Here is a 13,204-nt window from a genome sequence, read left to right as displayed (position 1 = left end):
ACAGAATGCTGTTACCTTCCCACCGAGGTGGTCCCTATTTATCTACTTGCATTTGCATGCTTTCGAACCACTAGGTTGGCGGGAGCTGGGACAAGCGACGGGCACTCACTCCGTCACGTGGATTCGATCTTACGACTGCTTGGTCTTCTGACCCTGCAGCACAGGCTTCTGCTGTTTAGCCCGCAGCGCCACCACGTCCCTAAGCCACGTCCCTAGGTCAATTGTACATACAATCGCAATTCTACCAAGTTGTGGTCCCTACTCGGTACTTTGTCAAAAGACCGGATTTTCTTCTTTGGAAACGATGGCTTAGCTAGGATCATTCAATTCTGGCCAAGACTTTTCTATAACTCTGACCTATATAGTTTATTATATCAACTATTGCTGGACTCTAGACCTCCCTTTGGGACAGTTGCTCTTTTTGAAAAAGCTCAAATTGATTGGCTTAGATAGTGACTCGTTGGGCTCACTTAATCAAGGGCAAGCGTTCCAAATGATTTAAAGAAGAATTTTGGATATTAAGTTTCAGGAGCTATGGAACACAGCCAATAAGACCTGCTCACCACTGTTTTCCCACATCCCCTTTAAGATTGAAAAACCAGCTGCCTTCTTTTCCCTGCTTAAGTGTCCACAAAAATGCAGGGTATTCTGCCTAGCCTGATGCAGTGTCATGCCTGCAGCCTTACTATACTGTAGGTTCAAAGGAATCCAGTACCTTAAAAGACATTGCTCATGTGAGCAGGGTGAATTGAAAACTCCTGCTCACATGTTTCTGCAGCGTCCACTCCACCAGAATGTAGTTCCAAATTTGTGGCACCGGTCCTGTTAAAATTGGAGGGGAAATGTGATGTGGACAAAGTCTGTTTTATGCTATCTGTGAAGGTGCCTGACATTCTGGAAAGAATTGCAGATTTCATCAACTCAATTGCGAGAAAGCGAAGCCTCGTTTTCAGTTAAATGTCTTTGGGGGGGCTTGGTCTTCTGCTTTCCTCCCTCCTGGATTTTCTATGTGTGGGGCACTTAACCAGTTTGATTATGTTTTTTCTCTTTATGCCAGTAAAGGTTTGTCTGTCTGTCATACTGCTCTAACAGTTAGGACGTTTTTCCTAATATTCAACAGTGCGATTGGGTTCTTTGAAAATTCCTGACAGTTCCGAGTTTCGCTTGGGAAAATAAAGCATCGGCTCATTCAAACCATTAACAGATTTATTAAACTTGGGTTCAGGGGTGTCAACAATAACCTTGGTAGGATACACATAATTCAGTTCTTGTAACTGTCCTTTGAACTGTTCTCCATAATGGGTACTATTTCTTAATATTGTCGGTAGGATTCCTCAGTGGGGCACTCCTGACAGTGCATATTGTGCCACAACACGGGTGGGGTGCCCTATACCCCTTGAGAGGTGGTTTGTTGTGGGTAGGGTTGGGGCACACCACCTTCTTCCAGTGACCCTGTCCTCTCAGGAAGACAACCACTGTCCATTCTGAAGTTTCAGTAATCGACCACTCCTCTAGGTAGCAGGTCAGGTAACAATCCTCCCACTTTAAGATTAGGAAAGTCTTTTAACAATTCCCTCACATTCTCTCAGGTCTTTTCCTTCTTCCTTATCCTTGTCGGAATCCAAAAAACCTGTTCCCCTGTTGATCCTTTTATTTCCTCCTCCCACACACTGATCTCTAACTCCTCCTCCTTTCCCTCCCCTTCTTCCACTAGGCAGATTTCTGTTTTAACCCTTTCCTCCTTGATTTTCGGTTCCTTCAATTCTTTCTCCCCTTTTTTCTTTGTCACAATATTTTTGTTCTCTAGCGGAGACGGTGCACTCTTTTCCACCACAAACTGAAATCTAGCTTCCTTTAACTTGAGTCCATTGTTGCGTGTCCTGCACTCTGGGATGATTGAGAACAGATCTTGCCCCTCCTCTGTATCACAGCCTTTCACGTACAGTAGTACCTTGCATTATGAGCGCTCCGTTTTACAACGAAATCCCTTTACATTGATGTTTTTGCGGTCGCAAAAGAGATCGCTTTACCATGTTTCCTATGGGGGAATTTCACTTTGCGATGATTGGTTCCCTGCTTTGAGAACCGATCATCGCAAAGCGATGATTTTACAACAGCTGATCGGCGGTTTCAAAATGGCCGCTGGGTAAAAATCATGGCTCCCCGCTCCTTTCTGGGACGGATTCCTCGCTGCACAGAAAGCGAAAATGACCATGCTATGGAGGATCTTCACTGGACTGTGAGTTTCAAGCCCATAGGAATGTATTAATCAGGTTTTAATGCGTTTCTATGGGCTTTTTAATACTGTATTACAATGTTTTCGTTCTACAGCGATTTCACTGGAACAAATTAACGTCGTAATGCGAGGCACCACTGTATTTGAAAAGAGCTATCGTATCACCTCTCAGTCTTCTTTTCTCAAGGCTAAACATACCCAATTATTTCAGCTTTTCCTCATAAGGCTTGGTTTATAGCCCCCTGGTCATCCTTCTTGCCCTCCTCTGAACTTGTTCCAATTTGTTAGCATCCTACTTGAAGTGTGGTGTCCAGAACTGGACACAGTCCTCAAGGTGAGGCCTAACTAGTGCTGAATAGAGGGGGACTAGCGCCTTGTGGGATTTGGAAACTATACTTCTATTAATATAGCCTAAAATAGCGTTTGGTGTTTTTTGTAGCCACATCACACTGTTGGCTCATATTTCGCTTGTGATCGTCTCTATGCTGAGAAACATCCATTTATCCCTTTTTTGAGTCAGTGGGGCAGAGTCAGTTCAAGCCCTCTCTATGCCCATATATTAATGGGGTCTAGATTAGCAGAAAGGCAAGATCTCTCTTTCACCTTTTCCTCTCCAAACAAACTCGTTTGCAGGAGCAATTTCTCCTTTCGGACAATACAAGGGGAAAGGAGAAATCCAGGAGAGCCCTACACCAAACTGATCAGGATATCCATCTCACCAACAGCACCGGCCCATTGGGAGTGTGGGCTTGACCGAGTTGGATTGGGACCAAGATAAATCGCTCAGCCCATGTTCAGAGAGCAAAGTGTGGTAGACTTCCAAACAGGGACTCTTGCAATCTCATGTCAAACACCCACTAAGCCAGGGAAACTCTCAGCGTGTGGGTGTGGGAATGCTACTTTATCCATTCCATGGAGAGATCGCCTAATGTTGGAGCCTCGGAGACCTCACTTTTACAAACCGAAGGCCTCCACAGGGAACAACATTATCTCAGCAATATCAGGAACCCGCTGGGGTCACCCAACCACAAACACCAAGAATGACACCCTTGACTTGAGGCTATCCTGGAGGTGAAGACTTCAGCCTAATTGGGTGTAGTCTGGCCCATGTGGAAGAGGCAGACCGAGCACTCCAGGAAAGCTGGGGAGTCATACCTGGAAGCCTGAAGCCCCATCCGAGTCAATCATGGGTGATTACCTAGTAGGCAGTGAACCCATTGACATATGGAGACAGCAGCTAATGTTGAGAGACTCCAAGCATCTAGATCAAATTTACACTCGCTCTTTGGCTCCCATCCTGTTCCTCCTTGATTAAAAAAAAGTATTTTTAAAGAACATTTCTGAATCTTAAAGGAACAGGAGAGAACTATAATATAGGAGGAAAGAACTACCCACCTCTTACGATAGGTGGAAAATCAGGAAAGTCAAATCCCTGGTCCCACGGACAAAGTGAACTTAAGAATACAGTGTTGGATCAGCTCCAACACTGGTGGCAGCTCCCCCCAATACTCTTTATATTGCCCACAATTGAACTATAGAGACCTATAGAGATGAACATCTTGCTAAAGCTTCTGTTTCTGTTCCAAAACTTGGAAAGGAAGAAACAAAGAGACAAGTTCGACCCTCGATTCCACGTTCAGCCCCCAAGTCACCATCCATGAACCTTGTACGGCTCTCCCTCCCTCCTTACTGCCAAGGTAAGTTTCTGTGGACTCCCTTTCTCTCCTGCCACAGAGTCATGAAAGAAAGCCACGTCATCGTTCTGGATGGTGAAAGATGCCGACACACAGCCCATCCTGGCAGGCCTTCCTCTCCCACAAAGCCCAATGAAACACCCGTTTCCGTGTCCCAAGAAATTGCTGGCTTTTTTGCTCTCATGAAGCACCAAAAATAACTTACAGAGGTGGAGAGGGGGAAGGGAAGGGAGAACCTGCAGAAAGAAGAGTTGTGAGGGTCGGGGCAGCTATAAGGAAGAGCTCCCCCCCCCCCATTTTCCTGGCTGGGAGAGATTGAATCTTGGCGAAGCTCTGAGGCACTCTATTCCCCTTCGTAGCTCTAGGTTCCCCCTCTTCTTGCAAAAGATGGGAAAGGAACCCTGGGGAGAGGGGAGGGGGCAGGGGAACCCGTTTTGGACTTCAAAGCACATCATGTATTTTACACATTTTTGAGGACCAAAGGGAGGGGAAAAACACACACAGAGAGAGAGAGAGTATGAGACAGTGAGCTTTATCCTTCCCATTGTCTCCTCAAATCTTCAGCGGTTTTGCCTCCTGTGTGAGTCCCATGGCAGAGCGGCTGGTGATTGGCTTGTGCTTTCCAGATAGGGCTGGGAGGGGGCATGTCAGGTGGTTGGGTCTGTGACAGAAGACTGCTATGGGGTAGAAGCACAGGCAAGGCCAGCCAGCACACGACCCAGAAGAAGACACACATTATCTGGGAGGGAGCTGGTGGAGTGGCCCCAGAGTGACTGCTCTGGAGGGACACCTCAACATTTCTCTGCTTCCTTCCCTCCTCCCTGGCCCCCGTGAATGGTGGGTTTCTGCTGTGGTTTCCTTTTGCCTCCACCAAGCCATGTAACAGTGAGACTGCCTTTTTTCAGCCGCAGACCCCCCAGCATACACAAATGGACCAGAGAAAAACACAAGGCTATCTGGATGTGGCCCACAGGCTGTAGTTTGGAGACCCCTGTATTTTCCCCCAAAATGGGAGACTCTGCAGTCTACCCTCCTACTTGTGTCCGTTCATATGTGGTTTCAAAAAAAAGATTTCTTCTTCTTGTCCTTCGATTAGCTCTCCAAATAATCTGCTCAGGACCTGCCGACTGTTGCAAGGTCACCTGAATCACAGAACCCTCTCAGCCAGGAAGACTTGCATTGTTTTGAGTCTTGATTTCCCCATATGAGATCTCTGGGTTTTTTTCAGCACCCAGATGCTTTTCCTCATTCCCACTTCCCTTTTCCCCACTAGACACCAGATGCATTAGACCTACATTGCAGGGGAGGGGGCTTATCAGGATATTGCAAACCATCCCTCCTCAGAGTCTATCCACCCCACCAGTCTCCTCCATTCCACCTTCAATCCCTCGGCCACATGCTTTCCAGTTCCATCTCCAAGTGCATGGAGACCCTAGAAATGGATAAAGGGGAAGTACATGCCCCCCCATTCTCCCAGTTCATCACACTTTTCAACTAGCATAGACCCCATTCATCCCTGAACATAAAGAGAGTTTGACTTAACATTGTGCCTCTGATCTGGTGCTGAATGTTCTTTGTTTGGGATCAATCTAGCAGGACCCGCAAGAAATTTAAAAAGAGAGGAAAACAGGGAGGAGAAAGGTCTCAGCCTCAACTTTATTAATGTGATTTTTATACTGCGCATCTGGCTGCCAAGGCCACTCTAGGCAATTTACAAAACAGGATAAAACTGTAACATAAGAACAACGAGAATCAGCAATGAGAAACAAAAACAACTAAAGAAAAGGCACTAAGAGACCACATTATAAAAGCATAATAAAGTAAAATAAAAGCACGCAAGTAGTAAGATATTCGTTATTGAGAACACTATAAAATCAGAACAATTTAAAATCTGGAAAGGTTGGTATTTGGGGAAGTTGACATAAAGTTTGTCTCCAACTCAAGCATAAAACAAGAACAGATTCACAGAACTGTTGAGTTGGAAGGAGTCTTTTTGTTCTTTTTTGTATCCAGCTACAGTCTTGATTTTGCACAGCACGGCTTACTGTCCATTTCAGCGTTCCTCTTTCTCAATTGGTCCTATTGACTTCAGCAAGAATTGTCTTCCCATTCTGCTGACAGGATCTGATCCTCTTCTGCTGATCTGCTTGCAGGAACCAAACTTTGAGACCTTTGCTCTGGGCCTTCATTACAGAATGTTCCCACATTTATTTAAGAAATAAGATCATGTAGTGATGTGACGGAAGAACAGAAACCAATACTGCTCATCCGAAGGCAACATCTGACTTAGCCCGCACATCCAATCAATTGCTGTTGTTGTTTAGTCATTTAGTCGTGTCCGACTCTTCGTGACCCCATGGACCAGAGCACACCAGACCATCCTGTCTTCCACTGCCTCCCGGAGCTGGGCCAAATTCATGTTGCTCACTTCAATGACACTGTCCAACCAATTCATCCTCTGTCACCGCCTTCTCCTCTTGCCCTCACACTTTCCCAACATCAGGGTCTTCTCTAAGGAGTCTTTTCTCAAGAGATGGCCAAAGTATTGGAACCTAAGCTTCAGGATCTGTCCTTCCACTGAGCACTCAGGGTTGATTTCCTTTAGAACGGATAGGTTTGTTCTCCTTGCAGTCCAGGGGACTCTCAAGAGTCTCCTCCAGCACCACAGTTCAAAAGCATCAATTCTTCGGCGGTCAGCTTTCTTTATGGTCCAGCTCTCACTTCTGTACATCACTACAGGAAAAACCATAGCTTTGACTATTCAGACCTTTGTTGGCAAGGTGATGTCTGTGCTTTTTAAGATGCTGCCTAGGTTTGTAATTGCTTTCCTCCCAAGAAGCACTTGTTCTTTAATTTCGGGGCTGCTGTCACCATCTGCAGTGATCAGGGAGCCCAAGAAAGTAAAATCTGTCACTACCTCCATACCTTCCCCTTCTATTTGCCAGGAGGTGATGGGTCTGGTGGCCATGATCTTAGGTTTTTGTTTTGTTTTGTTTTGTTTTATGTTGACCTTCAGACCGTTTTTTGCACTCTCCTCTTTCACCCTCATTACAAGGTTCCTTAATTCCGCCTCACTCCAAGGTTCCTTAATTCCTCCAATCGATAGTGGGATGCAAAAGTTGATGGAGTGAACCAAGTAGTAGCCTTGCATATGTCAGGAACAGGAACGCCTTTGAGAAAGGCAGTAGAAGTAGCCACTGTTCTGGTGGAGTGTGCCTTAATGTCAGGAGGTAGCAGTTTCTTTGCAAGTTCATAAGCAAGACGTATGGTGTGGCCAATCCAACGTGACATAGTTTGGGGGGAAATCTGAGATCCCCTATGTGGCGGATGCGTGGAAACAAACAAGTCTCTTAGTCTTGTGAAAAGGTGCCATTCTTTTCACATAGAATGCTAGGACTCTCCTGACATCTGAGATGGAGGGATTGCTCAAGATCTGTCCATGGCTGCGGGAATAAGGTAGGTAAGATGATAGGCTGACGGACATGGGAATTAGAAACAACTTTAGGCAGGAAGGAAATATCAGGGTAGAGTGTGACTTTGTCTGGGTGAAGTTGCAAAAAAGGGGGATCCACTTGCAGAGCTGCAAGTTCGGATGCTCTGCGTGCCCATGTGATAGCTACCAAGAATAAAACTTTAAACAAGAGGAGCCATTCAGATGAGGTTGCGAGAGGTTCTAAGGGTGGTAGTGTAAGGCATTGGACAGCGGTATGCAAAGACCATTGTGGTGGTGGAACATGTCTGGTCGGTCATAAGTTAGCCACACCTTGTAGAAATTGTTTTAAGGTCAGATGCTTGAATAACGAGGCAGCATCAGAGTCCCTGGGTTGCTGTGCTACAATTGCTGATAGATAAACCTTAAGTGTAGATAATAAAAGGTGACAGTCAAAAAGATGAGAAAGGAAAGTCAATACTGTAGAAAGAGTAGTTGAGTTCATAGGAAGGTTCTTCTGATGTGCAAATTTAGCAAATGCAGACCAGTTATACTCGTAAAGCTGTTGAGTAGAAGGTTTCCTCGCATGAGCCAGAATACTTTTTAGGGAGAGTAGATCCTCCCGGCTGTAAGGTGGAGTGATTGGAGGTCAGGATGGTAAGTCTGTCCCTGGTGTTGAGTGAGAAGGCAGGGTATGAGCAGGAGACGAATGGTGTTGGATGCCATTGACTGAAGCATGGTGAACCATGGCTGTCTTGGCCACCATGAGGTTATGAGCATGGCATTGGCACGATCTTGCTGCAGCCTGATAATGGTTCATAAGAGAAGAGGAATTGGAGGGGAAAGGTAAAGGAAGTCCACCTTACCATGACAGCATTGCCAACAGAGTCCGGTCCTATGCCCGCCCTGGAGAAATATCGGGCACATTTGGTGTTGTGTGCTGTGGCAAAAACATCTGTTTCAGGAGCACCCCATCTGTCACAGAGCTGGAGGAATATGGAATCGTCGAGAGACCATTCGTGCATCTGCAAGCAAAGGCTGCTGAGAGTATCCGCGAGTTGGTTGTGTGGGAAGGGAATATGGATCGCTATGGGAAACACATGGCAGGCTAGGCACCATTTCCAAACCTGAATGGCAAGGTACAGGAGCTGTAGTGAGTGTGTTCTGCCATGCTTGTTGATATAGTAAAGTGCTGTGGTCTTGTCTGTAGTCACCTGTACAGTGTTACCAGTAATGAAAGGATAGTCTGTCCTAAAGGTGGCCCTTATGATGCAGGAGCTGACATGGGCAGTCTGTCCTAAAGGTGGCCCTAATGATGCAGGAGCTGACATGGGCAGTCTGTCCTAAAGGTGGCACTTATGATGCAGGAGCTGACATGGGCAGTCTGTCCTAAAGGTGGCACTTATGATGCAGGAGCTGACATGGGCAGTCTGTCCTAAAGGTGGCCCTAATGATGCAGGAGCTGACATGGGCAGTCTGTCCTAAAGGTGGCACTTATGATGCAGGAGCTGACATGGGCAGTCTGTCCTAAAAGTGGCCCTTATGATGCAGGAGCTGACATGGGCAGTCAGTCCTAAAGGTGGCCATTATGATGCAGGAGCTGACACGGGCAGTCTGTCCTAAAGGTGGCACTTATGATGCAGGAGCTGACATGGGCAGTCAGTCCTAAAGGTGGCCATTATGATGCAGGAGCTGACATGGGCAGTCTGTCCTAAAGGTGGCACTTATGATGCAGGAGCTCACACGGGCAGTCTGTCCTAAAGGTGGCCCTTATGATGCAGGAGCTGACACGGGCAGTCTGTCCTAAAGGTGGCCATTATGATGCAGGAGCTGACATGGGCAGTCAGTCCTAAAGGTGGCCATTATGATGCAGGAGCTGACACGGGCAGTCTGTCCTAAAGGTGGCACTTATGATGCAGGAGCTGACATGGGCAGTCAGTCCTAAAGGTGGCCATTATGATGCAGGAGCTGACATGGGCAGTCTGTCCTAAAGGTGGCCCTAATGATGCAGAGGCTAACACGGGCAGTCTGTCCTAAAGGTGGCACTTATGATGCAGGAGCTGACATGGGCAGTCTGTCCTAAAGGTGGCCCTAATGATGCAGAGGCTAACAGGGGCAGTCTGTCCTAAAGGTGGCACTTATGATGCAGGAGCTGACATGGGCAGTCAGTCCTAAAGGTGGCCATTATGATGCAGGAGCTGACACGGGCAGTCTGTCCTAAAGGTGGCACTTATGATGCAGGAGCTGACATGGGCAGTCTGTCCTAAAGGTGGCCCTAATGATGCAGAGGCTAACACGGGCAGTCTGTCCTAAAGGTGGCCATTATGATGCAGGAGCTGACATGGGCAGTCTGTCCTAAAGGTGGCCCTAATGATGCAGAGGCTGACATGGGCAGTCTGTCCTAAAGATGGCCCTTATGATGCAGGAGCTGACACGGGCAGTCTGTCCTAAAGGTGGCCCTTATGATGCAGGAGCTGACATGGGCAGTCTGTCCTAAAGGTGGCCCTAATGATGCAGAGGCTGACACGGGCAGTCTGTCCTAAAGATGGCCCTTATGATGCAGGAGCTGACACGGGCAGTCTGTCCTAAAGGTGGCCCTTATGATGCAGGAGCTGACATGGGCAGTCTGTCCTAAAGGTGGCCCTTATGATGCAGGAGCTCACACGGGCAGTCTGTCCTAAAGGTGGCCCTAATGATGCAGAGGCTAACACGGGCAGTCTGTCCTAAAGGTGGCACTTATGATGCAGGAGCTGACATGGGCAGTCAGTCCTAAAGGTGGCCATTATGATGAAGGAGCTGACATGGGCAGTCTGTCCTAAAGGTGGCACTTATGATGCAGGAGCTGACATGGGCAGTCTGTCCTAAAAGTGGCCCTTATGATGCAGGAGCTGACATGGGCAGTCTGTCCTAAAGGTGGCCCTAATGATGCAGGAGCTGACATGGGCAGTCTGTCCTAAAGGTGGCCCTCATGATGCAGAGGCTGACACGGGCAGTCTGTCCTAAAGGTGGCACTTATGATGCAGGAGCTGACATGGGCAGTCTGTCCTAAAAGTGGCCCTTATGATGCAGGAGCTGACATGGGCAGTCTGTCCTAAAGGTGGCCCTAATGATGCAGAGGCTGACACGGGCAGTCTGTCCTAAAGGTGGCACTTATGATGCAGGAGCTGACATGGGCAGTCTGTCCTAAAGGTGGCACTTATGATGCAGGAGCTGACATGGGCAGTCTGTCCTAAAGGTGGCACTTATGATGCAGGAGCTGACATGGGCAGTCAGTCCTAAAGGTGGCCATTATGATGCAGGAGCTGACACGGGCAGTCTGTCCTAAAGGTGGCACTTATGATGCAGGAGCTGACATGGGCAGTCAGTCCTAAAGGTGGCCATTATGATGCAGGAGCTGACATGGGCAGTCTGTCCTAAAGGTGGCACTTATGATGCAGGAGCTGACACGGGCAGTCTGTCCTAAAGGTGGCCCTTATGATGCAGGAGCTGACACGGGCAGTCTGTCCTAAAGGTGGCCATTATGATGCAGGAGCTGACATGGGCAGTCAGTCCTAAAGGTGGCCATTATGATGCAGGAGCTGACACGGGCAGTCTGTCCTAAAGGTGGCACTTATGATGCAGGAGCTGACATGGGCAGTCAGTCCTAAAGGTGGCCATTATGATGCAGGAGCTGACATGGGCAGTCTGTCCTAAAGGTGGCACTTATGATGCAGGAGCTGACATGGGCAGTCTGTCCTAAAAGTGGCCCTTATGATGCAGGAGCTGACACGGGCAGTCTGTCCTAAAGGTGGTCCTTATGATGCAGGAGCTGACATGGGCAGTCTGTCCTAAAGGTGGCCCTTATGATGCAGGAGCTGACATGGGCAGTCTGTCCTAAAGGTGGCCCTAATGATGCAGGAGCTGATATGGGCAATCTGTCCTAAAGGTGGCCTTTATGATGCAGGAGTTTTTTTTAATTAATTTATTTATTTTTCTCTTTATAGAGGTATGGTAGGGTAAGGGATAACTGGGATAAGGATACATTTAGAGGGGATGGATTTGAACGGTCATATTACAAATCGGTATTTTTCCCCATAATAATTCTAAATAATATCTTCTAAGAGTAATTCCAATTATTATACAAAAATATATACATTACACAGAAAAATCTAAATTCAGGCAGGTATTTTGTAATTCCCATTCTTAATTATATATAGTGGCAGCCAAGTTTCCCAATGGTCCTTTTTCTTTTTGGATTCTTTTTTGGGAGGTGGATGTTTGGAGAGAAATTCAGTATTTTGGCCATAGGTCTTATAGTTCTCGACTCTTTGAGAGATTTGTGGTACCGAGGATGGTTTGGACCACGATTGTTTAATCAGTTTAAGAATGGAATCAACCCCATCCGAAGTGGAGGAGTTTGAGCCTCATTGATATCCTCATACACCTTGTCTGATTTTGATTGGACAGGTTGTTGCACATCCAGATCCATGACCTTTGCAATGCGCAGAACTAATTGAGTGTATGAGAAGAAATCCTCCGATGGAGATGGAGATTTGGTATCAGCCACATCCGAATCAGGTGTTAGGAGATTGGGAGGTGCAGTACCATTGAATCTGAAGATTCAGTATCACAAAATTGTATAGGTGATGGTGAGGATCCCTGTTGATATGAAGAGGCTGATGTATCTGGAAGAGCCTCTGGTGAGTGGTGTTTTGACACTACGGTACCATGCTTTAATGGTACTGATTGAGTAGATTGGTTCGATTTGTGATGCCTGTGAGGCTTGGTGTTCTTTGTGGGTCCTGATGAAGGCCCGGTATAAGTCATAGTAACTTGTAGAGAGGATGGTTGAGTATGGGAGAGTGTCGCCGATTCAGCAGGCGGTACAGACACCTTAGTTGATGGTCGTTTCTTCGATACCGAAGACATTTGTACCGAGGCTGGCTGAGTCAAAGTAGCCTGACCATGGCGTCATTTATGAGCCTTATGTATTTTTGGTACTGGGGAAGGTAGAGGATGGATGATACCATCCGATGACTGATGGTAAGACTGCCTCTGATAGTATTGAGGAGGTGATGGAGAGTCTGAAGAGTCAAATGGGTAATAATACACGTATCAGACGCTTGGGCTCAATATAATGCCCAGTATTGGGCTCCCAATAGCAGTATGGGTGATGTCGATGCCCTCCTTTGGGTGGAGGCTCGTAATAGACTGGAGGCTCGTAGAGAGTAACTCTTTTAGACTGGTGGTGTCGAGCCCGAGAGCCCTGTGATACCAACAGTCCCAAATGAGTTGGAGGCTGTACGTGACCAGTATCAGAACGGCCGGTATCTTGTACATGGTGAATCTTCGCCTTCCTTTTATGGGAGGGCAACAGGTCAGGAAGGATAGATGCTGATACTAGGTCAGACTCACATACAGACTCTGAGCAACCCAAAGATTTGGCGCTTGAACAGGCCAAATGTGGTAAAATGGTTACCTCAGCCGAGGTATCCGCCTGTGAAGATGATTGGGCCAGTAGAGGAGAAAGTGGTTGGCCGGACAGAGGTGGAATAGAGTCACAGTCAGAATCTAGTTGTATGGTGGGTTGATCTTGCATTGCGGGCTGTGGAACAGGAGGCTGAGACTCGATGGAAGATTTCTTTAATTTTTCTTTGGTTTGGAAGAAACCGGTTTTGGAACGGCTTTCGATGTCAGGGTGGATTGGGATGTTGATAGCAAGGACTTCGATTTTGGTAATTTTGATTTTGTTTTGGTGGTTGTCGGTAATAGATAGTTAATGGTACAAGATGTCGGGGATGATTGTGAGGCTTGTACCTTGTCCATAGTAGCTGGTGGACATAGGGATCGCTCCCACAAAAAAGA

The sequence above is a fragment of the Pogona vitticeps genome, chromosome 2 (assembly GCF_051106095.1).
Source record: "Pogona vitticeps strain Pit_001003342236 chromosome 2, PviZW2.1, whole genome shotgun sequence".
Classification (NCBI taxonomy): domain Eukaryota; kingdom Metazoa; phylum Chordata; class Lepidosauria; order Squamata; family Agamidae; genus Pogona; species Pogona vitticeps.
Note: the sequence above shows the minus strand (reverse complement) of the source record.